A 25,943-nucleotide genomic window follows, 5' to 3' on the forward strand; every position below is an offset into this window, starting at 1 on the left:
CAGAGACTCCACCTGCATTTTAAAACAGACCAGCTGTAACCACAGGGTATTGGTTGTGTCTGAGAGACCCACAAAGTCAGAGCTGTTCCTTCCCTGTCAGTCTCTCAGAGGTGTCAATGGTTCTCCTTGGTGAGTGACACGCGATGATATGTATAATGATGGATGACAGTGTCTTCCCTCTGGGCTGATCGCATGCATGTTTGAGCATTTCTGTACTAGACAGTCCCTAAATTTCAGAAACATTGGGGGCATTCTTTTAATTCTTTGAAAATTTCACACAATGCATTTGAACATATGTGTGCCCCTAATTCCCCTTCTTATAACCCTCTCAATCTTCCTGTTGCTTCCTACCCAACTTTGAGATTATTTGCTGTGGAATATTTGTTTAACTATGCAAAGATATTCTGCATTTGTTTAACTATGTAAAGATGTGTTGCATTTTCTTATGTTGCAGAATATTTGTTTAATTATGTAAAGATGTGTTGCATTTGTTTTTGTTGTAGAATAATTGTTTAACTATGTGTTGCATCTGTTTAGTTACATAAAGATGTGTGTGTTTTTTTGTTTTTTTAAACCCTTTGCCCTTGGGGGGCCCACCATCCAACTCCAAAATAAATACATGGAGTCTTAAGTCTAACTTATGAATGTCCAGCCTTAGCTTAGCTTGTTTCTAGCCAGCTTTGCTAACTTAATTATCTCATCCACCTTTTGCTTCTAGGCTTTTACCTTTCTTTATTCTACATCTCTTTCTTTCTTACTCCTCTGCTGGTTGTGTGACTGGGTGGCTGGCCCCTAGCATCCTCTTCCTCTTCTCCTTTTTATTCTCTCTGCCTGCCAGCCCTGCCTATCTCTCTCTCCTGCAAAGCTATTGGCTATTCAGCTCTTTATTAGGTCAATCAGGTGTTTAGACAGGCAAAGTAACACAGCTTTACAGAGTTAAACAAATGCAACATAAAAGAATACAACACATCTTTAAACTAATATTCCACAACAAATGTGTTGGTTTTACCTTGCCTACCTAAGGAACCTGGTTGATCTTATAAAAAGCTGAATGGCCAGTGGTGAGGGAGGAGGTATAGGCAGGACTTCGCACAGGGCAAGTTAAGTACAAGGAGTAATTTAGGTTGGGGGGGGGGGAGAAAAAGAGACACCAGGCACACAGACAGACACAGAGGAAGCAGGAAAGTAGAACATACAGAATGAAAGGTAAAAGCCCCAAGGCAAGACATAGATGAATAGAAACAGGTTAAAATAAGTTAAAAGAGCTGGTGGGTCAAGCCTAAGCAAAGGCCAAGCATTTATAATTAATAATAAGTCTCTGTGTCTTTATTTGGGAACTGGTTGGCAGCCCAAAGAAAATTCCAACTACAATTATTTCGTCTCCTCCTCCTCCTCCTCCTCCTCCTCCTCCTCCTCCTCCTCCTTCTTCCTCTGTTGTTCCAGTTTGTGTTGCATATGAGCCAGTGCAGTGGCCAGGATGTATTATCAGATTTTTGAAAAGCGAAGTTTCAGGATATGTACTATTGTTTTATCTGGTAGGGTGGGCTGGGAAGCTGGTAGGTGAATGTCTATTTATAAGCAATCCCAAAAAAACCCCACAAAAAAAACCCAGGAAAATAAAACCCACCAATGATGTGCAGTGAAACAGTAATCCTCAGACGGGAAGGACTAAGAGAGGGAAAGCCACAGACGCATTATGGATATGTTTACCAATATAATACTTCATATGCTATGACTTTTTTGTATCTATGTGTGGAGAAAACTCTAACTTGTTCTGGGGAGAAGCTACTGTTCTAAGCAATGGGGATTATGTTCTGGGGCTCTGTGGATGCGTGTGGATTCCTAGGGGTCAAAACAGGACACTCCACCACCCAACTCTCTGACCCCCTAATGCCCAAGAAGTGCCTGCTGCTCCACACAGGTGTAATGTTGGAGGTGGGGTAAGTGTGAAAGAGGGCACACTCACACAGGTGTATTGTTGGAGGTGGGGTAAGTGTGAAAGAGGGCACACTCACACAGGTGTAATGTTGGAGGTGGGGTAAGTGTGATAGGGGCACACTTGCACAGGTGTAATATTGGAGGCAGGCTAAGTGTGATAGGAGCACACTTGCACAGGTGTAACATGGGAGGTGGGGTAAGTGTGATGGGGGCACAGGTCCAGCCAGTCCCTAAAATCCTTGTATCTCACGCCCCCATCCACATTAGATGCATGATGTACATGAATAAACAGGTTTGCAGAAGACTCGGCTGCTACAATCCAGGCACTGCGGACTGCAGCCCTTTCCCCACTGGCGAGACATAATCTCTCAGATCACGTGAAGCTGATCTTTAGGAATTTTCCCTGGTCCACAGTCCCTATTCTCTCAGAGTGCTCCCTGCCTGAGCTTTCCAGACTGAGCTCAAAAATGCAAAGTGACTTAGGAGCCCTAAAGGGCTCTGGCTAACCCTTTCTCTGAACCTAAACAGCTTTCCAGGCTCCTTAAGATGGGCCTCCCTCTCTCCAAGACACAAAAGCTTGCTATGGTGATATTTTAATTGTACTGAAATGTGATTTTATTTGTATGTTAATAAAGTTGCCTGGGGGGTCAGAGTTAATAGCAAGCCATAGCAGAAACTGGGCAGTGGTGGTGCATGCCTTTAATCCCAGCTCTTGGGAGGCAGAGCTAGGCGGATCTCTGTGTGTTCAAGGATACAGCCAGCATGGAGACACACGTCTTTAATCTCAATACAAACCATAGAAGACCTGGAGGTCTGTACAGACAGGAAGTGACGAGGTGGTCATGTGGTTGGGTTTACAACTAATGAGAAGGCAGAACAGAAAGTCTATCAAAAAGACAGACAGGAAGTAGGTCTCTTGCTGAGGAAGATAGCAATGGCAGTGAAGGGTAAGGTTTTTAGCTCTTAGCTATCGCTCTGACCTCTTGGGCTTTCATCTTTGCATTGGCTCTGTGTTTCTTATTTAATAAGATGGTTACATCTACAGCTTGCCTCTCTTTGCTCTGGAGTGGATTCTTCCTCAGGGATCATAGCATCTGGGTCAGAGTCTTCCTGGGGATGAGTCCTGCCTGGTGGGAATGAAGCTAAGCCCTGTCTTGGCAGGTGCCTCCATGGGGCTCCAGACACCATTATCAGAATGGCTTCCATAAATGTGCCCCTTAACATGAAGTGGGCCCACCCTAGGAGCTGGTAGTTAGGTGAGTGCTTGACCTGTGGCCCCTGCTTGGAGCATTGAAGATGGACTAAGTTTACATTCCCTAAATGTTCTAAAATATATACTAGTGTCTGGACAGGAATGGTGTGGGCTGGGGTGAAGGGAAGCCTGACTATCATGGAGTGAGGGAGGCTCCTGAATACGTTAGGAAATTTCCATGCTCACAGAAGAGCATAGAGCCCTTGGCTTCTTCATTCCAAACAGACAGGAAGCCCATGTGGGGCTCTGTCAGGGGATCAGTGTTAGGGTTCAGCCTTGACATATTGAAGGGTCCCTTGAAGGGGGAAGTGAGAAATTTGGAAATAACAGGAAGAAATATAGATGTAGATGAAGAGAAAGACAGAGACACAGGATAGCTTTGAGAGGGCCCTAGGTCAATACCCTGCAGCCTCAAGTTTATTCATGATGGGCTTTTTATACACTAGGAAGAGGAGAGGCAAAAGACCTCCCCCTTTTAAGATCAAAGCACAGCATACAACCAAGAGTAGACCCTTCAAAACACCTGGTAACCACATCCCACAGCAAAGCATCTTGTGATTAGACCTTGAACTAGAAGACACCTGGTAATCATGCCTCTGTACCCTATTATGCAGCCTTGGAGAGCAACATAAACTCTGAATCTCATCTTACGTCAAACTACAAGTTGGGATCTTTGTGGTCTCCCACAGGGCTCCCTAGTGGGGTGATAGCCTAAGGACTCATGGGGTGGAAGCCTGCTTCCTCAGCGTCATGGACAGGGCTGAGGATCCCACTGTTCTTCCTCTGCAGTAGTGTCCAAGGGTGAGCTACAAAGGGCACTGTCCCAAGACCTCCGTTCTAGAGGAGTGTGAGGTCTATGACCTTATGTAGGTAGAAACAGGGCAGGGTTCAGAACGGGGAGTCCACTCTCTTCATTGCTTGTGAAGGTGAGGGATAATGAAAGGGGTGAGCAAAGAAATCTGGGAACTGGAGATGACTGAAGGCCAAGGCATCTAGCCTAAATGCTGTGTCAAGTCCAGTGAGAGGAATGGCAGACACAGGGTGGCATGTGGGCAAAGCGTGACATGGTGTGCCTGCCGCTTGGTCCAGCTTCTCTCCCCAAACCAATCACAGAGCTGACTTCCTTGGGTGGTTAGGTACAAGATATTTCCCAAAATTCCACCTTCTTCCTCCCTTTCTTGAAACAGGGTCTCTCATAGCCCAGGCTGACCTGGAGCTTATTATATAGCCAAAGATGACCTTGAACTTCTCTAGTCTTCTTACCTCCACCTCCTAGGTGCTGGGATTATAGGTGTGCCACCTGTCTGTGTGGTGCTGGGGCTTGAACCCAGGTCTTCCTATATACCGGGCAAACACTCTACTACATGAGCTACAGCCCAAGCCCATCACATTTTCATATTTTAGACAGATGCATTTTACAGAGAAAAAAAATCAGGGATGTAAGCTCCTTTGTGTATGATAGCATTGTGTCACTTGTGGGTCTACTGGCAGTCAGCACTGGGTAGGCATGGCCCCCGGCCAAGCAAGCAGGCTATACATTGTGACCTCTAGTATTTAAAAAACCAAGGGGCATGAGCTGTCTGGATTCTGGGGAATGAAGGAAGCTAAGGAATGGAATGGGAGGTGTAAGAGTAGTTACAACCAGATAAAACCAGGATTGGAAGACTCCAGTGTGGGCAGGCATAGTTTTCTTGTACATAGTTCTCTTGTACAAGTGTGCAACCTGGCAAGACCCTCTGCCCCAAACATACCGAATTTGTTCTCTGGGTAGAGTTTCTAGCAGTAGTTACAAGACCACACCTCATGCAAAGGGCTACCCAAAAGGCACAGCTTGGTTCATGCTCTTGTCCTGCCCAAGGGCTTTGCTCCTCCTAAGATTTATGTTGTGGATGAAGAGTTTTACAACCTGTCCCTGCTGATGTGGAAAAGGTGCTCATAGCAACCAGGAAGCAAATGGTTCCAACAAAAGCACATGGTTTAAACAATACAAGACAGAATTTAGTTTTCTCTTTTAGATGAAGCAAATCTGGAGACAAATCTAGACTCCAGAGTAACTCAAGGTCATCCCTAAGAGCAATCCTTCTGTGGTCCAATACAGCTGCCTAAAGACCTGTATACAGTTCAAGTCATGTATAAAGTTTGCACAAAATCATGTATACAGTTCAAGCAGAGGCATATATGGGGCAGAGTAGGATATTCCTCTCTGTGATCCTCTCTGGAAGTCATTTGTGATTTGTTTTACTTGCATTTCACTGTTTAGAATTTATCACAAGGCTGCACCTAGCTGCAGGGAAAGCTGGAGAGTGTGTAGTCTTCTGGTTTTTATTTTGTGTATTAGGGACTAGATTCAAGGCTGTGCACATGCCGGTCAAGGGCTCTACCACCGAGCTATACCCCTAGCTCTCTGTTTGCTTTTTATTTTGAGACATGGTCTTACCAAGTTGCCCAGTCTGGCAAAGAAATCACAAGTGCTGAACTGAATCCTGACTAGGAGGATGTGATGCTGCCTACAGAACCCGGTGGTGATGGAGGGAGGGCTCTTGACAAAAAGGGGCAGGAGCATGGGCTAAAGTAATAGCGCTAGGGGACAACGTGCCTTGGGGGGTGAGAAGCAAGCTTAGTACGGGATGAGGGTGGGACCCGAGCGCAGCTGACCTGTAAAACTCCCTGAACGCTGGGGAAAAGAGTGGCTTTTCTACAAGGCATAACAAGGCTAAGGCCCTGGAGCTGACTGAAAGCCTCCCCTGACTACTAGCTTATGGCCCCTTCCTAGAGCACTGTGAGCCGCGGAGTTGAAAATGACAGCATTGTGTTTTCATCCCACTCTGGAGATAGACGCCCGAAAGGTGTTGGCAAGGCCAGGCTCCTGCTGAGGACATGGGGACGGTGTCTTCATCACCTCCACCTTTGATGGTGCTGAGCAAGTTCTGGCACTCCTGGCTTGCAAGAACATCACTCTGGTCCCTGGCCCTCTTGGGCATATGCTTTTTCTTCTCCATTTTGTGCGTTCCTGTACACGCCTCCCTTGTGTCATGAGGACCCTGGATATTGGGTTAAGGCTTCTGAATCTGGAGTGCCTGGTATACTTGATTTTACCTGCCCAAACTTCCCTAGGAATGAGGCCAAGTCCCAGAACTGGGAACTTCAACTCAGAGGGACACAATTCAACCTAGAACTGCACTTTCCCTCATAGGCTTCAGCTAGGACTCCCCTAGGCCATGGAAAAGACCCCAAGCTCACACTAGATTCCATAGCTCTAACCACTGTGAACCAAAAAATCCCATTTCTCCCTAATTTATTAGCTTTTCATTGATCTACTGCCCTTCAGTTCAGGGCCTGACAAACACACACTGTTTTCCTGACTTTCAGCCAGGTATGCAATGGAGAGCTTAGCCAGCTGGCAAGGAGCTCACCTGGGCCATGGAGGTTGGTGGGGATGTAGCCAAGGATTCCCCTTCAATTTCTTCTTTCCCTGGCCATGGGGGCTCATCAGGCAAGAGCTGGATGATGGGCTGATTCTGCAGCTCTGGAGCCCATGGCTACCTACTTCTCTGCCTTGGACTTTGTGTCTAGTTGCCACACCCTTTTCAACACTTGTGTGTGTGTGTGTGTGTGTGTGTGTGTGTGTGTGTGTGTACCCATGTGTGTATGCAAGTGCAAGTATACATATATGGGAGCATTTGAAAGCCGGATGTCAGCCTTGGGTGTTATTCCTTAGGAACCCAGGAGCCATTTACTTTCATTTTGCTGTTGTTTGTTTTGGACACAGTGTCTCTCACTGGGACCTGGGCCTTACTAATTGAGCTAGGCTGGCTGGCCAGTGAGCCCCAAGGATCTGTCTGTCTCTACATTCCCAGTGCTGGGATTACAACTGCTTATCATTACGGCTGGATTGCTATATGGATTCTGGGGACCGAACTCAGGTCCTCATACTTGCTGACTATGGTGGGGGTGGGGAATGTTGATGCCCCAGCCAGCAGCAAGATTTCCTTCTAGGTGCCACATCAGTCCCCTGCTGTGTGTCTAAGCTGTGTCATTTGCTAGGGCTTCTGGGACAGTGTTACAGTCTAGGTATTTAAGCAACAGGCATTTGTTAGCTTGGTTTGGGGGTTTGAAGTGCAAGATCAAGGTCAATAGGACTCCTTCTTTTCAGTCTTCTGTTGGTAAGAGAGTCTAGGTCCCTTGCCCATCCCCAGCATCTGGCATTTCTTAGTTTGCAGAAGCATTGCCCAGCTCTGCCTCACCCTCATGGGATGCTCTCTTCCCGTGTGTGTACCTGTCCAAGTTCCCCTTTAGGGGCCCAATCCTATTGAGTTGGAGTCATTACTACTTCAGTATGACCTTGTCTCACCTAATTATGTCTGTTATGATCTTATTATGACCTTGCTTCTGAATAAGCTTGCTCTGAGGTACTTTGAACTTTGAACCAGCCCATAATAAGCCAACCCTTAAAGGGCTCGGAAGTCTCACCTACTCCAGGAAGCCCTCTGTGCTCTCCACTCTGCAATTCCTCTCTCTAGCACTCCTTCTCACAGAGTGTCCTCGGTTGAGCATGACTCCTCAGCTTGGGTGATGTGCATGCTAGCTCCTCAGGGGGCCTCACTCTGGAGCACAGCACAGGCTCTTGGACCTAAGCACAGCCCAGCAGAAGCTGCCCCATTTGATGTGATTAAGAATGGAGGGAATATGGCAGCGTGAACATGGAAAAGGAATGCTGGCCACCTGCAAGTCCCAGCATACATTGGGCAGCTGAGTTGTGCAGGAGTAGCAAGCCAAGGTCAAGCCTGGTGTGGGTGAGTAAGCTACATAGGGCACTTCCCGCTCATCAAACAGGCAGCCTTGGCCCTTGCATTGAGCGATGCAGACTACCCAACCTCCTGGTGGAGTATATTCTCAACCATCATCTATGCTAGGACCATCTCAAACATTTCTGTGTGTTTCAGGTGTCAAGGGAAGTGGTCCCACAGAGCCATTGACAGGAATCCTGAACCCTAGAGGGGACTCCTTTGGAGCCTGGGTTCAGGGAAATAGGGTCACCTTTAGAATTATGTAAAAGGAACATGGCAGGTCCCAAGCAGAGACTATCAGACATGCCCAGAAAACTGAGACTCTCAGAAATGTGCATGTACACGTGTGCATATGTGAATGTGAGTGTATAGACAGGGAGTCCCAAGAAAGAGGAGACACTGCCTTTTCTTAACAAGACAAAGCCAAGTCAAGCTTGACCTTCCCCAAGGTGAGAGATTAGGCTGGCCTGTGCTGTAGGGGTGTCTGGTCAGGCCATCTTATGTAGGGTGATTGATGCTTACTTTTACTGGGGAGGGCTGAGGTAAGAGGTGGAGATGATGCTCCCTAAGCGGCCACATGGGCACAATGTCAAGGCATGGGTCATTATCACCAAGACACTGAATTAGATCACTCACTTCTGCTGTGGTTTTGTGTTAAGTTGGAGGTATACAGAAGTAGGCCCAAACGGAGCTGGTATCCTCTGATGTCTTGCTACTTATCCAAGTGTGTCCCACGGGTCTGCAATATCAACCCTGACCAGGGGTGGCCTCTTCTAAATGCAGAGTCTCAGGCCAGGCTTAGGGAGTCATTACGTACTGTTCCATAAGACCTGGAACAGGCGTGTATGCTAGCAAGTACACTGAGAAGCTCCAGCTGGGTCTTAGGAGTTGCAGAACTTGTATCCAGTAGCTGACCAATGGGGCAAGGCTTTAAGGCCTGTCCCATTCTGCCTCTTCTTGCCTTCTTATGTTTCTCCTCTGCCACTCATCACCAACCTGTTTTTTCTTATGAGACACCTCTCTGCTATGTGGGGAATGGATAGAAACAATGTTCATTTTCTTGTTTTCATTTTCATGAGAGCTATTGTCAAGGCAAGTTCCACTGCAGGGAGTTTATCAACCCTCCTCTTCTGCCTGGTGAGTACTAGCCCAGGCCCCAGCATGTATCCTCAGCCTTCTAAAGCATCTGGGCCCCTCCTCCGTGCCTTGTCTCATCCTCCAGATGCACAGGGCTGGCACTTGGGCATACCTGGCCTTCCTTTTTCCTGTCTTTCCTACTCTGGAGAGAACTTAGCATGTCACCAGTGGCAGTAAAATCCGATGACAGCCCAGGAACTCCTAAATCTTCCAAATTAACACCTGAGCTTCCTCTAACTCTGCTTCTTGGCATGCCCAAACCCAACCTCCCTGGGATCCAGACCCAGTATGCACCCCATTGTCTGCACCTCCAGATGCTTCTGGGAACTCTAGGTCTCCTGGGTCCACCTCCTCCTGGGGCACCTTCCCAGAGTAGGTGGAACTAAGGAGTGGGCTCAGGGTGGAAAGTGAGCACTGGCCTGGAACTCTCCCAAGCCCAGCTCCTGGCATCTCCACTGTCCACTTTGAAAACGAGCCAATCGATGGAGAATTGCGGTGAATATTCTACAGGACTCCCCAAGGGGACTGCCAGGTGGCATCTAGGTGCTGACTCCTTTTCCAAGCACCTTTGATCTCTGCGTGGAATTGCAAAGGAAAGGCCAGATTGTCCCTGAGCCATAGAAATTAGTCCTCAAGTTCAAGTTGAGCACAAGCAGTTGGAATCCTGTTGTCAACTATGGCAGAGAAGGAAGCATCAGGGGAACTTCTCAGCTTGAGGATGACCTGAAATCCTGACTGGTTTGTGTCTCCAGGATTTATCAAGAGCTGTGTTAGACCCAGGCCCTAATGATGGTCCCTTACTCGTCCTGGGTGGAAAAGCCACCACCTGTTCCCTGTGCTTTTGTATTTTAAGAGAAGAACCTTTCAATTCACGTGGGGAGACACTCAACCCTGTAAGCGCTCATTTCTTGCGTAAGAATCAACCCTTCTTCACATCTCCTCCCCCATTACCAGATGCACATTTAATTACACAGCAAAGCAAAGTCGAGAAAAGTGAATCAGGCAGGGTATAGATGGATGGGAGGCTGCCAGGCTCATCTCAGCCCTTCCCACACTGTCTTTAAAAGGAAAATTATTACATTTAGTGTGTGTGTGCACGGGAGTGTGTGCGAGTGTGTGTGTGTGAGAAGGGAAACAGAAGGCCACTCAAATGAGTACCCTATAGAATGTACTATTATAAGAACCATTTACAAGTGCTCAGATATGGTATGGGGACTCCTAAGGTGTTAGGAGTGTCTAGAGCTGGTAACTCATTATGGGCCTTGTGGGACAAGGGGGGAGAGAATTACCTGAATCTGGAAGGAAAGTGTTATGAGGAGAGGTGATCTTGAGAGAAGCTGCGACCTTCAGTGGGAGTGGTGAGTGCAGTCAATCTGAGACAACTGGAGAAACGAGACAGAGGAAGAATAACCCATTCTCCCCCTTCTGCCCTGTGCCATCTGCCCAGACCTCCACTGGCCAGACTAACCAGGAACCTGTGTGTGGTCCACAGGGAGAAGGAGTCTTTGATATGGTATTCAGGAAGAGGAAGGAGCCTCTAATGTGGTCTACAAGGAGAGGATGGAGCCCACATTGTGGTGTACAGAGGGCAGTTTCACAGGGTAGAGAGCCAATTAAAAGGGTCAAGACTGGATGGGGCTGGTAGGATGGGCCAGTGGGTAAAGGTGTCTGCTGCCAGTACTGAAGACCTGAGTTTGATCCCTGTGTCCCACGTGGTAGAACTGGCTCTGGCAAGTTGTCCTTAGATTTCCATGTATCTGATGTAGCATGTGGGCGTACACACACACACACACACATACACACACACACACACACACACAAAAGCATGCGCACACACATTGTATAATTTTCTTTTAAAGATTGGGTCAGGAGAGCTTGTGAGAAGCTTGGTGGCATCTGAGCTGAACTTCCATCCATCCTGTCTAGTTTCCTTATTCCTTTTTCTTGACACTAGCTGCTGGGGGGTGGGGCCAAGTGGCAGAACTGTAGGCTGTGCTCTAGAGGTGGAGCATGGGGCCTTTCTCTTCTCTTCCCTCCCTCTCCTTTGATTCCATCAGCTGAGCAGGTTTAGTCTGCCACGAGCCCTGACGTAATATGCTGCCTCATCATAGGCTCCCAAAACAATGGGGTCAACATAGACTAGAAACTACAAAGCTGTGAGCCGGAATAAGCCTGTTCTCATTATCAGCTGATTATATTAGTTATTTTGCTACAATAATGACAGGCTGACTAGCACAATCATCGTGTGTTGTGATCATTATTATACAATGCTTAGAAATTCATCTGCCAACTCAGCTGGTAAGATTTTGGGGACAGAGATTGTATTTATCATGAGATTCCCTCCATGGTCCTGGGTCCCTTCTTTGCAAAACATGTTGCGTGTGTGTGTGTGTGTGTGTGTGTGTGTGTGTGTGTGTGTGTGTGTGTGTGTGTGTGTATCTGTACATGTACCCCTGAGGTAATGTTACAGTAGTGGGTATGAACTGTCAGATCTCAGTGATTTTTATGTGATGGATGTTTTTTCTCCTGTTCACATTACCCAGCTATCTTGATCCATTTTCTGCCTGGATCCTGGGGAGGTAGAGGGACAGAGGAGATCATATGGCAGAAAGGGAGAAAGCAAGGCAGTGGAATGCACTTTTAGAACCAGCTAGTTAACTGGCCCCCCTCAGTACGGTCAGCCTGCCCCTGACTAGCAGAATGGCACAAGCCCTTCTGAAGGACTTGATTGCCTCCCAGAATCTCTACAATGGCCACCAAATTTCACATGTGGCTTTGTGGCTGGTTGACTGCAAAGACTTAAAAAGATATCCTGAGTGAACACTAACTCTCAGGATGTCTAGGGACTTTGTAGACATCCTGAGAGTCACAGTGAGAACAGGGAGATGAGATGGCCTGCCAATTAGATGGACATGCATGACCTCTGTGGGGCAGCAACCATGGCAAGAACTGCACATGGCAATAATTTGGGAGGCTAGCAGGCTCCTTACCTGAGCAAGAATGTGGAGTAGTTTAGCTCTAGGATCTCCTTGGGGTCGTTGTATGGCCTCCCTGTTAGCTCTCTCAGCGATTCAAATTCTGATCAGCCTGCCAGGAGAGGGTGAAAGCAGCCATTAGCCTGGCTGTGAAAGCTATGTCTGCTAGGACAGGGAGTGTAGAGCCCAGAAGGAAGAAAGCGCGAAGCAGTTGTATTTCCTTACCCAGGACAGTCACCGTCAGCATCCTGCCATCTTCCTTACCTCTTCAGCCTGCGGCTCTCTCTTCATTGATTTTTAAGTTAACGTGCCAATCATTCATTTATTTTTATTCATCAAACACATATATCTTAGGCTCTGCATTGTGACGTCGCGATTGAATACATGGACCACATGCCATACAATGCCCTAGATTGTTGTTAAAATTCAGCAGGCAGAAATAACAGGAAAACTTCCAAACACTTAGACATCACAGAGCACAACCCTGAATCATTCATGGGGCCAAAAAAGGAATTTCAAAAGAAACGAAAACTGCACAAAACTGTGGGGCAGTGACCACAGTGCCAAAGGGAGTGCTCATAGCAGGGAAGGCCAAGATTAGAAAGGAGGAACACTTGAAGCCGGTGATCAGGGTTTCTCCCCATAGGAAACCAGGAAACAGTGGGCAAAAGCACCCCCGAAGGAAGCATAGTAAAGAAACCAAAACAGGAGCAGAGATCAGGAAAACAGAAAACAGGAAAACCAATGAAACAAAAAGAGTTTTTTTTTTTTTTTTTAAAAGATACATCTCTAGCAAGACTGACACAAAGTGAAAGAAAAGAGAGGGCTGGACATATGCCTGGGGTTTGAGATGCTCACCGCTCTAACAGAGGGCCAGGGTTCAATTCCCAGCACACATGTCAGACAGCTGACAACCATCTGTAACTCCAGGGGACCCCTGCCCTGTTCAGGCCTCACTGGGTACTCATATATGGGGCTCTTTTTTCTTCAATTTCATGCCCCCCTTGGGGCATGTCACAGTTGTATAATTACACACCCTAGGCAAAGCAGATCGAGGATCTTAGGAGTGCCTCTCAACCAACAATACTGGTTCCAAGGTAACTTCAAGTGCCGCAGAACAGGGTGGAGTTCTCAGAACAAAGACACAACCTTTCTCACCTTTCTGCTGAAATGAAAGCTGCCAGAAAAATTTCAAGGTCTACTCTGAACCCCCAGGTCATTATTTAAATATTTAACACAACAGCAAAAGATCACTTAAAAAAATCATCTGTATGTGTAGTGTCTGTGTGTGTGTGTGTGTGTGTGTGTGTGTGTGTGTGTGTGTGTGCTCATTTGTGAATGACTGTGGTCATGTGTGTAGTGGATAGCTATCTTTTTTTTTAATCATTTTCCACCTTATTTTATAGCGTTTAATTCTTTGAGAATATCATACAATGTAATGTGATCATATCTATCCCCTCCCCTCCACCTTATTTTTTAAGACAAGGTCTCCCACTGAACCAGGAGCTCATCAATTGTCAAACCTTCCGACTAGTCTCCACCCTTTTATGCTAGGGTGATAGATGTGTACAACCATGCAGGGCTTTTTTACATGGATGCTGGGGATCTGAACTCAGGTCCCCATGCTTGCATAGCAACAAGTTACTGACTGAGCCGTCTCCCAGGCCCAGAAAATTCACTTCTTATTACAGCGAGTGATTGACCTCTCATGGTGGTTTTATTCTCATATGTTCAGCCCCAGGGCCCCTGGGTCATTTTCCCAATGGCCATGCTCACTTCCAGACTTGGAAACTTCCATGTCCTTCTATATACTTCTTTCACTGGTGGTAGCAAGATACAGAAGCATCTTGGGCCAATGTCAGGAACATACAATCTATTCTCAAAAAGCAAAGTAAATGCAGCCATGATTGCTGTGGGATGTTCTGTATGTCCTGTGGGAGCCCGTTCTCGGGTTCCTTGTGGCTTTACCCAGCAGGTCCGCATAGAGGATGACTAGGACCACGGGCCTGAGTGCAGGTGTCTTGGCTGTGCTGGGGGATGGACTGTATGTCAAGTTGCTCTGATTGGTCAATAAATAAAACCTGATTGGCCGTGGCTAGGCAGGAAGTATAGACGGAACTAACAGAGAGGAGAAATAAAAGAACAGGAAGGCAGAAGGACTCACAGCCAGCCCCCACCCCAACAAGCAGCATGAAAAGATACCGGTAAGCCACGAGCCGCATGGCAAGGTATAGATTTATGGAAATGGATTAATTTAAGATATAAGAACAGTTAGCAAGAAGCCTGCCATGGCCATACAGTTTGTAAGCAATATAAGTCTCTGTGTTTACTTGGTTGGGTCTGAGCGGCTGTGGGACTGGTGGGTGACAAAGATTTGTCCTGACTGTGGGCAAGGCAGGAAAACTGTAGTTACACATGATGGCTTCTGCCACCTGTAACCCAAGACCTAGATGGATACCCCCACCCAAAATCAAACCATATGATATAATCCTTTTGTTGTTGTTTTGCTTTTTGCTTTTTTTGTTTTTGTTTTTGTTTTTGTTTTTTTGAGACAGGGTTTCTCTGAGTAGTTTTTGGTGCCTGTCTTGGATCTCACTCTGTAGACCAGGCTGGCTTCGAACTCACAGAGATTCGTCTGGCTCTGCTTCCCAAGTGCTGGGATTAAAGGCATGCGCCACCACCACCCAACCCCATACTATATAATCTCAAAGAAAAACAGTCAGTGGCATATCCCTCATTTTGCAATGGCACCAATAGACTAGTGGACTGAAAGCTCCTTTGCCTATGTGTGTGTGTGTGTGTGTGTGTGTGTGTGTGTTTATGTGCCTGCAGAGTTCCGAAGAGGTCACTGAATCCCCTGGAGTTACAAGTGATTGTGAGTTACTTGATATGGGTGCTAGGAACTGAACTCTGGTCCTCCGGAAGAGTAGTTAGTACTCTTAACCCCGGAGCAATCTCTCCAGGCCCTCACTTGAAGTTGATTACATCTAGAAAGAGAATTGTACCCGTTCCTTAAATAAATGGATAGATGGATAGATTGTAATAGACAGATAGATAGATGATAGAAGATGATAGATGACAGATGATAGCTAGATAGATGTTAGATAGAAGATAGATGACAGAATATAGATTGATAGATGACAGATGATAGATGACATGATAGATATATAGAAGATAGATAGATGATAGATAGACAGACAGATAGATGATTCTAAGGCTGACTTCCATCCCCAGTCTTGTTCCTGAACTTGGGCCTCTCCCAACTTGGACAATAGCTCAGTTGCTACAAAAGCAGTTTATCTCCATATCTGAGAAAAACCATTGCTCGCTCTATTGTGTGACCTGCGCTTATTCTGTGGTGAAGACAGGCTGACAGGCCAGGCATTAACCTCAAGGAGCTGTTTATCAAATGCCCTGCTAGAGACTTCAGGCTCCTCCCAGCCCCGCATTGTTACAGATGACATTAAGGAAAACAAACAATAGCACAATTGCTCTCCTTTTTAAAACGATGGCCCTGGATCTAAAGAGGCAGAGACTTCAAATCTAGAATAAACTCTCAGATCAGGGACTGGAGGGTCATGCAGGACTGGAAGCAAGGACTTCCTGCGCACAGAGGCATTCATGAGTTTCCCAGGAGGGACTATATGGAATGGGAGACCTGGGGGTTCTAGAAGCACATAGTCCTTCAACCACTGGGGTCTGGAGGGGAGGGGGGAAGAAGGTACCGAGCATCCCGGTGTGCAGGGAAAGGAGGGGAAGAGGAAGGAAGGGACACAGGCATGGATGTCATGGGCCAAGGCAACCCATCCCCAGGAGATCTGAAATTTTGACACTGACACAATGTTTGACATTGAAACAGAATACCTCCAGCACACATGCCAGAGCCTGTCACATAGAACGTGCTCAGTAAATAGCAGAGACCCCCCCCCCACACACACACACAACTCCTCCATGAGATGGAGACACTTTTCCCAATGGAGCAAGAGCTGTGACTTGGACAAAGGGCATTGTCGGCTCCTCCCGTTCCTGAGCTGCTTCCCTGTTGCACTGCAGCCCCCAGCAGCCAGGTCTCTGGGGTGCCAGCAGACGGGACCTTCCCAGCTGTCACATCTGCAGAGCATCGGCAAAGGGCTGGGTATTACAGATAAGTGTGGAGACAACGTCCACATTTCACATAGACACACATCCACAGCCCACTCACACAGACACATTCACACCCTCTATAGGCACACCTATCCACACTTATATTCACACAAATACACTCACACTCCCATACTCGATACACCAAAGAAACATACTCATACCTTCACACACACAGACACACGCTCACACTTCTACACCTACATTCATACCCCCACACTCACTGCCCCCCTCACAGTGAGTCACATCATTTTCCCCTCACATAATGCCTTTTAACATTAGCAATCTTCAATTTGGGGCCCATTTTATTTACATCATCACTGAGTGAATGAAGTGACTCACGAAGAGAGTATCTCTGGGTCTCCATTTTCCTGTTGTCTTGGTGTCATGGTCCTCTGCCCCCCAAAGCACCTCTGAAGCAAAATCCAGTGGGCGGAAGGCTCATGTTCTCCCCTACATTCTTATGTAGAATGCTGCAGGTAGCAATGAAAGACCCCAGTGAGGAAACAGCCAGGGGCAGCAGCCTGAAAGCCAGGAAGGGAGTCCTTGAAGAAACAGAATTGGCTGGCACATTGACTTGGAATTTTCACCCTCTAAAAACGCAAGGGAATATATGTGTGTTGTTTAAGCCACTCAGCGTGTGGTATTTGCCATCAGTCAGAGTACAGTAACAGAGGCGGGTCTCTAAAGCTGGCCCAAGAGGCCCTGACATTTGGCTTTCTTCCTCTCTGCTCACCCATCTGGCTCCCCCCCCCAACTCCCTCCCTCCAGCCACACTGTATCCCACATACACTCCCAAGCCAGGGCCTTTGCATCCACTTCCTCTGCCAATCACACTCTTTCCGTATATGTACATGTGTGTGAGTGTGCATGTGTGGTGTGAACAGTTTGGCCAGAAGATTAACCTTGGGCATTCTTTTTTGGGAACCACTCACCTTGTTTTTTGAGATGGGGTCTCTCATTGGAACCTGAGGTACCTTGATTCAGCTAGGCTGACTGGCCATGGAACCCCAGATATCTGCCTGCCTCTGCCTTCCCTGCCCTGGAATTCTAAGCATGGACCACCCTGCCTGGCTTTTTTAAAATATAAGCTCAGTGTTCTGGGGAATCAAGCCCAGGTCCCCACGCTTACACAGCGAGTTGGGTAGCTTTATGTTAACTCGACACAGGCTAGAGTCGTTTAAGATGAGAAAACCTCAAATGAGAAAATGCCTCCTTAAGATGAGGCTTCAGGCAAGCCTGTAAGGCATTTTCTTATTAGTGATTAATGGAGGAGGGCCCACCCCATTGTGTGTGGTGCCTGCCATCTCTGGGCTTGTGGTTCTGGCTTCTATAAGAAAGCAATCTGAGCCATCAAGAGCCATGATGAGCACACCAGTAAGCAACACCCCTCATGGTCTCTGCATCAGCTTCTGCCTCCAGGTTCCTGACAAATTTGAGTTCCCGCCTCAGCTTCCCTCAGTGGACTGTGATTCAGGATTTGTAAGACAAACAACCCTTTCCTCCCTGACGTGCTTTTGGTCATGATGTTTCATCGCAGCAATAGTAACCTGACTAGACACACAGCAAGCGTTTCGCTGACTGAGCTATCTCCCTGCCACTCTCACTTCCAAAGCAATGCTTCTCGCTTTCTTCAAGTCTCTGGCCAGAAGTCCCCTTCTCCGTGAAGCTGACTCTGGAAACTAAACTGCGACTCGCTTTGTGTGTCAGCCGCTGTTTCCAGCTGCCCTGCCATGTACTACATTTTGTTTATTTTTTTCACTCCCTGGCCATTTCGCACAACCACGATTCAGGGGAGCAGGATATGTGTCTGTTTTGTTCAGTGATAAATCCCAAGTGCCCAGCACTATGACGCATGCGCGTTTTCTTTTCAATAAATATTTTTTGTCTGAGTACCGGGGCCTCATCCCTTGTGAATTAGCTTGACTGCCAGGAGACCACGTCATACCAGGACTTCCCAGAAGAGGGCAGCCGAGGAACGCCAGAGACCGCTGAGCGGCGGCGCTTTGATCTCAAGATTCTTGGAAACAAGATAACAACCCTGGGGAGGAGTGAACTCCAGTCCCACTTACTTCTAAGGCAGGCTTTTCCCCTTAACAAAAGGGTTTGGTGTAGGAGGCCGCTGCGGAGCCGATAAGTCCCCTATCCATGGCACAGGAGGTTGTTTACCAAAATTCAGGTGTAAAAATTTGAAAGAGCGTTGAATAGAAACAAGGTCAGCCAGTCTCCCAGGGCGGGAGGAGGGTGGAGAAGGCCAGCGGAGAGGAACTGTGTCACTCCTCCAAAGGACAGAAGATGTCGTTTACCCTCTACTATCTAGGGAAAGAACTTAGCCCCTAACCCACCCCGAGCTGTAAAGCCTCTAGTCTTATTCTTGACACCCCAGCAGATCCACACCCCACCCCCACCCCAGGCCAGTCAACCCTCTTCCCGGGCGATTCTGTTACCCATTCAATCAGGGAATTGAATTGCCTTGGTAACAAAACCTTCAAAAGCCAAGTTCAAGGTGAAGCTGCCTCAGATCAAATCACCATTTGAGTGTGTCAGGTTGGAAGCTGGGGTGGGGCTTCAAGATCGGCATTGCCAGAGCGTCTGAGTCTGTTGACCCAGAACTGGCCAATCAGCTGGTCAGACTATTACTGTTTGGATGACCACATGAACCAGCGTTTATTGAGCGCTTCTGTATGCCAGACACATGCAAGATATGTCAGTGGCATTTTCCCATGAATTCTCAGAGCAACCAACTCTTAAAGTCTGGGCTCTTTGTTCTCATTTACAGGTGACACCAGAGAGGTTATCCCTCACCAAAAGACCCAGTTAGCCCTGAGGTCACTCTCAATCATGTGGAAGGAGGCATCTCCATGGATCCCTCAGAATTGAGATAGCATGTAATCCAGCTTGGTCTCCGACAGATGAAGAAACTGAGGCCTAGGGAGTGGACAGAAACTTCCCAAATTCACACAGAGAAACTAATCCCTGCAGCTTGCCTGACCAGTGTGTACAAGGATAGATCCTATAACTTCACATCCCTGGCTAGTGTCTGGTCCCCTCAAAGGCTTTTATTTTTCCTTCCTTGATTCCATATTCTGGGTATGATGGTGGATATTTGTAACCCCAACACTCACAGGCAGGGGGATCTGAATTCAAGGTCATCCTCTGCTGCATTACATGAGACCCTGCCTACAAAACCAAACCAAAGCTTGATTCCTAGTCTGCATCTGTTAATGGAGCAACTCTTCCCTACACCATGTCACAAAGGAAACAACTTGTCTCTTGGAGTTTTATTGACTTGTAGGCTGCCTCTGTGGGCAGTGCTGGCCCCTTGTGATGAGACTTCTGCCTTCTCCCATTGTTAGTTGTATCTGTGTTCAGACAGCATTATTCACATAAAGACACAGCCAGGCTATAGAGTGAGGCCCTGTCTCTAGATAAATAAATAATAAACAAACACTTGGGGCAGGTGATCAAAGCATTTGATGTGAATCATTATTGGTTTTTATAAGTTATCTCATGTAACATCTTCAAACTCACATGCTGGTGTCTGGTGAATAACTAGGTCTCCAGGTCACTTACAGTTTGATTTCACACAGTGTCTTCAGAGTCTGGTGCAGTCTACCCTGACTGACCTCAGTTTTCTCAAATGCTCTATAGCCTCGAGTGACCAGTGTTCACTGTCCAGGTGGACAGTCTTGTTCTTGGCTTTTCCTTGCTCTCAGCAGGTCACCAGCAGCCTTTGATAATCTTTCTTTCAAGTACTCCACACTCTCCGTAAATATTCCTGTGCCATCTGTCCTGCAGTGATTTTTCACAAGCACAGTGAACTGAGATGGGATGGGTGGTGATGGAAGAGTTACTGGAACTTTCCCTAGAGGACCCTGGAGCCAGGATCCTGGCCACCTGAGACAATGATGCTGTTTCTGCACCAGACAACTCCATGGCTGGAGTGAACATGCCCTCTGTGGCTATAGCTACTACTTGATCGTTATTAGGGAGACAGACCGTAATTGCGAATGAGCTATGTTTTGGAAACATATAGAGGCTCAAGCCTGGCTTTACCTACCTGGATGGAAGAAGTGGGACCTTGAGTTCTCCCGGCAGCAGCCATCCCTGAGGCTCCAGAGGGGGCCAAGGTCAGGCCCACAGAGCTGAAGCAAAGTGTCATCAGTGAGGACAAGGGAGGGGCCCTAGACGCCCGGGATGAAACCAGGTGAGATTCGTAGGCCGTCTGGCACAGATTCAGGGCTTGTAAGCATGGCAGTGCGTCTGAGGGCATCAGAGACTCATCTGCTTTTTCTTTGTCCCTAGCTTCTTGAAGGTCCTTCCCTTGTTCAGAATCCCACTGTCAGGCTGCCTGGGTTTGTGTTCTGGCTCTGTTGTGAAGCATGTGGATCTAGACAGCATCTCTCTTTGTCTCGGTGTCTTCGTCTGTGAATGGGGACACGATTCCTTAGGTTTTTCTGCACATTGAATGAAGCATGAGGCTCAGCATCATGCCAGGCTACCATGGTTATACTTCACCGGGCAGAACTGGTTCTCCAGCACCCTGCCTGTCCAGAAAAGAGGCACTTTGTTATTTCTCTCTCTCTCTCTCTCTCTCTCTCTCTCTCTCTCTCTCTCTCTCTCTCTCTCTCTCTTCTTTTTTTGGATTTGTTGTTGTTTTGAGACAGGGTTTCTCTGTGTAGCCCTGGCTGTCCTGGAACTCACTCTATAGACCAGGCTGGCCTCGATCTCAGAGATCCACCTGCCTCTGCCTCCTCAGTGGGCCACTAGCCACCACTGCCCTGCTTGTTATTTATCTCAATTAACTCATTTTATATGTTAAAATCGGAGCAAAGCATGAGTGTAGGTCTGTGTTTAGGGAGAACAATCTCTGAGGTGTATGGTAAGTAAAAAACCAAGTTCAGGGTAGTCTGGAATAAACACCAACATGCAGCACCCGCACTTAGAAGATACAGGTAAGAGGCACTAGGAAGGAGACCTGGGGACAGGGAAGATGTCCAGGTGACAAGGAGGGTGTCTTCTGTGATTCAGCCCCTCTTAGCAGTGACATTTTACTGGAAGAGTATTTCTGCCTTTTTTATTTTTTTATTTTGAGCACATATTACCTTTTCAATTAAAAACAAAAACAAAAACAAACAAAAAATTCAAATATCCAACTTTGCCCCAAACAGTGATAATTTGTCGTTTGGGAAGAAGTCTGAATTTTGAAGGGGCAACATGAAAATGTGGTGCTATTCCACTGCTGGGTAGCGAAGGCCAGGGTTCCCACCCGTGAAAAGGATTTGCTCCTTAGCTCAGTGTTCCTGTGTCAACATTTAGGCACCTGTCAGAATATAACTCAAGCAGGGGGAAACAAAAAAGGGGCCACGCATTAGGTCATACACAATACCCTGTGAAGAAAATGTCACACACACACACACACACACACACACACACACACACACACACACCACCCCAATAAAACAAAGGGATCCACACTTATATATCCAATAATCAGAATACTTCTAATGCCCACATCAATAACCAAAGGGTGTCAACACATACACACACACACACACACACACACACACACACACACACACACACACTGCCTAATAATGCAAAGTCTTCATACATACACCCAATAATCAGAGCATTTCATTATACCCACAGCACTAACCAAAGAGCTGCACACACACACACACACACACACACACACACACACACACACACACACACACCATATGAAGGGCTTCTTCTAGATACCCAATTATCAGCACTTTATACTCCCATACCAACAACCAATCATAACACTCCCAACAACCACAGCATTTCATAAATATACATGCATACTTTCCCAACACAAGTGATTCCACAGCCCCCACAAACCAACTGTTTCATTCATGCACCCCAACCACCAACAGCTCTCTGTGAGACATCCCTCACCCCCATCCCCAAGCTCCTGGATTTGCTTGCTGCTGCAGCAGATACTTGAACACTGAGACATTAGCCGTGACTTTCTTTTCAGATTAATGAGCAGAAAAAGATTGGAAGAGGGAGGGGGCGAGAATGGCGAGAGAGAGCAATTACACCCAAATCTTTTCTCTGTTGATTAGGGATTCCTTCTCCAGGCTGCTTTGGCTCTGGCTAAATCTTTTTCTAATGAGATGTGGCTTATCCAGATCAGGGCGCTGAGAAAAAAGTTGCAATTAACTTTAAGAAGAAAAGGAGTGAGTGAGAAAGAGAAGGAAATGTGGAGGGGGAGGCAGGGCCAGGGAGTGGGGGCAGGGACTGGTACAGTGGGCATGGCCAGGCATAGCCACCACAGAGCACCCTCGGGCAGGTGGCGGGCCCTGCCTATCCTCACTGAGAGTCTACAGTTTTCATCTTGGATTCTAGTGCTTAGGAAGGGTCTTATGGAGGCCCTTCAGCCTGGATTGGGTCTCTTGGCTACTTCCAGTTCAAGTCAAGGAGGGGAAGTGGTCACCTCTAGTCTAGGGCTTTTCGCTTCCTTGTGTCACTTTTTCATTTGTTTCTCTCCCTTTTGTGCGCTCAGCCTTGCTTGAAAAGACATAGGTCTTTGACTACTCATGGGTATAACAGGTCGAAGCCAGTTCTTATCTCAGGGGCTTCTGGGAGACAGCTGCCCATTAGCAGCCAGAAGCTACCGTACTTAAGTGTGCTTCAGACAAGAGAACTGTACTTCAGGGTCTCCCTGGACTGCCTCACTCTACCTACATGGGAATAGGGTCCAGAGCCACTTAGAAGGTCAAGGAAGAGGAGCTAGAAAGATGGTTCAGTGGTTAAGATCACATACTGCTCTTGCAGAGGACCTGAGTTCAGTTCCCAGCACCTATACTGGGAGGCTCACTACCCCCTGTAATCCTAGCTCCAGAGAGATCTGAGCCATCCATCCTCACAGGCACCTGCTCTCATATGAACACACCTATACACATATACACATGATTAAAAAATAAATCTTAAAATCTTAAAAGGAAAGCAGAGAAGAGCTAAGATGGAAAAGGACACTTTACACTGATGTGAAGAGAAGCATGTCCTTCACACACACGGCTCTGTGTTGCTAGGTTAAGCTTGGCTAAACCAAAGCTATAGACTAGTAGTTTCTTCTCTCTGGGGCTCAATTTTCTCTGTTAAGGAAAATAAAGGAAGAGATGGTAGACTCCAGGGCTTTTGCCCTCCCTGGGTCCAATGAAAAGCACAGACATCGAGTTACTGTGCCTCTGTCCCCTGAGACTCTCACGCTGTGCCGTGGGCATCCACAGGACATTGTACCTTCCTGTAAGACTTTATCCACAGGAAGATTGTTTTCCCCCTGCCAGAGTGATGACTATCCAGCAGGGCCTGAGGGCATCTGACTTGGCACTTGTGGTGGGGTCTCAGATTAACAACTTGTTATCTATGTGCCAGCCAGGCTGAAAACATCAAGTATGGGTCAGCTGGAATTAGGCTGGGGTTGGGGGGCGTGGATGGGAGGGCACAAAGGGGTGTAGTTCCATTTTCTTTGTCCCAGACAGACACACATACCCACATATGCTAAGGGACCCAGGCAGTTCATGCAAAGCCTTTATTCTATCCATTTCAAACTGCCTCACTAAACCTGAGGGACTCCCTGAGTAACTCAAGGGATTTCAGGCGCAGAGCTGTTGTCTCCAGGGGAAGAGTGACGCTGGACCTCTCTAACTCTTGCCTTATTTGAGTAGCTTGTTTGCTGCCCAAAGAAGAGGGGCTTCTGAATGTGAGAGGCTACCCCTGTGCTTCTTCCTGGAGGGGATTGTTCAGGTGATCCCTCACCAAAGAAGCCAAGGAGATGAGCCCATACTGGGAGACAGATCAACTAATCTTTCCTGTCCCTAAGTTCCAGAGAGGTCACCTTCAGGCCTCAGGAATCTTTTCAGAGCCTGCTATGAGGGTCCCAAGCCACTTCCTCGCTCTGTCCCCTCCCTCTACCATGTTAGCCTCTGGATACAGTCTGGATCTTCTCATGTCTTTCTCTGCCTGTTGCCAACAGAGTAAGCAGATGTGCCAGAAATCCTAGCTACAGTGCTAAGTTAGACATTCTTCTTAAACATATAGTAAGGTCAGATGAAGGGAAAAAATAGAAAACAAAACACAAAACCCCCGAAACCAAAATTGGACACAGAAGGGCAGATGTAGACTGAACAGGAAGTGCTGGCCCTGGGCTAAATGAAACAGCTGTCACCATTGTTCTGGACCGAGAACCGCCTTTGCAAACTCCATGCGAGCTGGGCTCAGAAAGCAGATGTTAGTAATTACAGCACATGAAACCAAGGGCACAGGATTAGGAAAGTGACGAAAAAGAAATGGTACCGGTAGATTTATAGCTGGCCCAGGCAGATCTTCTCAGGTCAGTAGGGAGGGGGTGGGAGGCAAGTCAGCCTGGCTACAGAGGCCCCCACCCACTTCCTATCAAATATAGCCTCTCAGCCTCTCTGATCGTCCTAAACTTGAGAACTTGTTAGATTATTTAATGGTGGTCGGCTAGAGAGGTTGTTTCTAGCTGCCTTTCCAGGAATCCCACACTTATCATATCCAAAAGCCTCTGACCTACAGGATCCTAGCAGATAAAATCCCCAATACTGGAGATATTGTGGTAGGCACTAGGACTTGAGTTCAAATTCCCACCACTCACATTAGAAATGAAGCATAGTGGCATGTGTCCATAACCTAGGTGTTAGGGATGCGACAGGCAGATCCTGGGGCTCATGGGACAGCCAGTTTAGCCCAAACAATGAGTTCTAGGTTCAGTGAAAGATCCTATTTTGAAAATAAGGTAGAGAGTGCCGGGGGGGAAGACATCTGACATTGACCTCTGGCTTACACACACACACACACACACACACACACACACACACACACACACACACAACACACAGAAAACCCCAAGTGCCACACCTGGTCTCTGGACAGACGAATGGCTAGGGGAGTGGTTGATCTGCAGAAACTTTTGAGGACACAAAGCTAAGCAGTCGTTCTCAGAGGTCGTTACTGCCAAGTTCACGTTTAAAATCCAGGAGCTCTGTGCAGCTGAACTGGATTCACACTGTCAAGTTAGCTATGGAGAGGATGGGGAATCTGGGAGAATGTAAGGACCTCTGCGGAAAGCCAGCTAGGCAACTTTCTTGGGCTAACTACGTAAGTAGGAAAAGCAGTTTCCACACGCTTGCTGAATGTCCCTCCGTGCTTTTCCATGTGAGCTTGAGTTGTAAAACCAGACAAAACAACACACTCACATCCAAAACAAAACAAAAAACAAACAAACAAAAACTTCCCATCCCACTACCCATCAGAAAGAACGCCTCTCAGGAAGGTTCGAAGGAAGGTAGAAAGCATGTGTTTGCCATCTTTCTGCCTGATATGGAAACCATATGCTGAAATACACTAGCAAACACACTTAATATAACACTCTCTTTTATTAAATGTGGTTTTATAAACGCTCTCCCCAGCCAGGGCACCTTTGCCGTGCTGGAGGCTGGAACTTGGCAAAATACTCTTCCCACTGTTACATCTATTGATACACATTTTTTGAAAATGAGTCTCGGACCCTTGGAAAATAGGCTGGTTCTGATTATTACTGTGAGAGGGAAGGGGCACGGGAGGGCATCTTTTTTCCTCTGATAAATTAAAAGGACTGTAACGGGTGCTTTCTGTAACCTGTAAAAGGGCAGAGCCATCTGTGATTCATTTAGCAGCTCC

General features: G+C 47.2%; 2 long non-coding RNA genes across 3 annotated transcripts in view; one reads left to right on the forward strand and one right to left on the reverse strand.

The window, feature by feature from the left end:
• LOC121824731 (uncharacterized) overlaps window positions 1-25,943 on the forward strand; it is a 59,471-nt gene that overhangs the window by 21,960 nt on the left and 11,568 nt on the right. The window lies entirely within an intron of this gene.
• The window catches only part of LOC121821209 (uncharacterized), a 74,528-nt gene that overhangs the window by 14,427 nt on the left and 34,158 nt on the right, over window positions 1-25,943 (reverse strand). Inside the window, exons 2-5 of the long non-coding RNA XR_013048416.1 lie at window positions 20,290-20,776; window positions 16,572-16,753; window positions 12,105-12,201; window positions 10,404-10,496 (exon numbers count right to left, since the gene is read on the reverse strand). This is a non-coding gene — a long non-coding RNA (uncharacterized LOC121821209). The remainder of the gene's footprint in view (window positions 1-10,403; window positions 10,497-12,104; window positions 12,202-16,571; window positions 16,754-20,289; window positions 20,777-25,943) is intronic.

Source organism: Peromyscus maniculatus, chromosome 1 (genome assembly GCF_049852395.1).
Source record: "Peromyscus maniculatus bairdii isolate BWxNUB_F1_BW_parent chromosome 1, HU_Pman_BW_mat_3.1, whole genome shotgun sequence".
In the NCBI taxonomy this organism is placed as follows: Eukaryota; Metazoa; Chordata; class Mammalia; order Rodentia; family Cricetidae; genus Peromyscus; species Peromyscus maniculatus.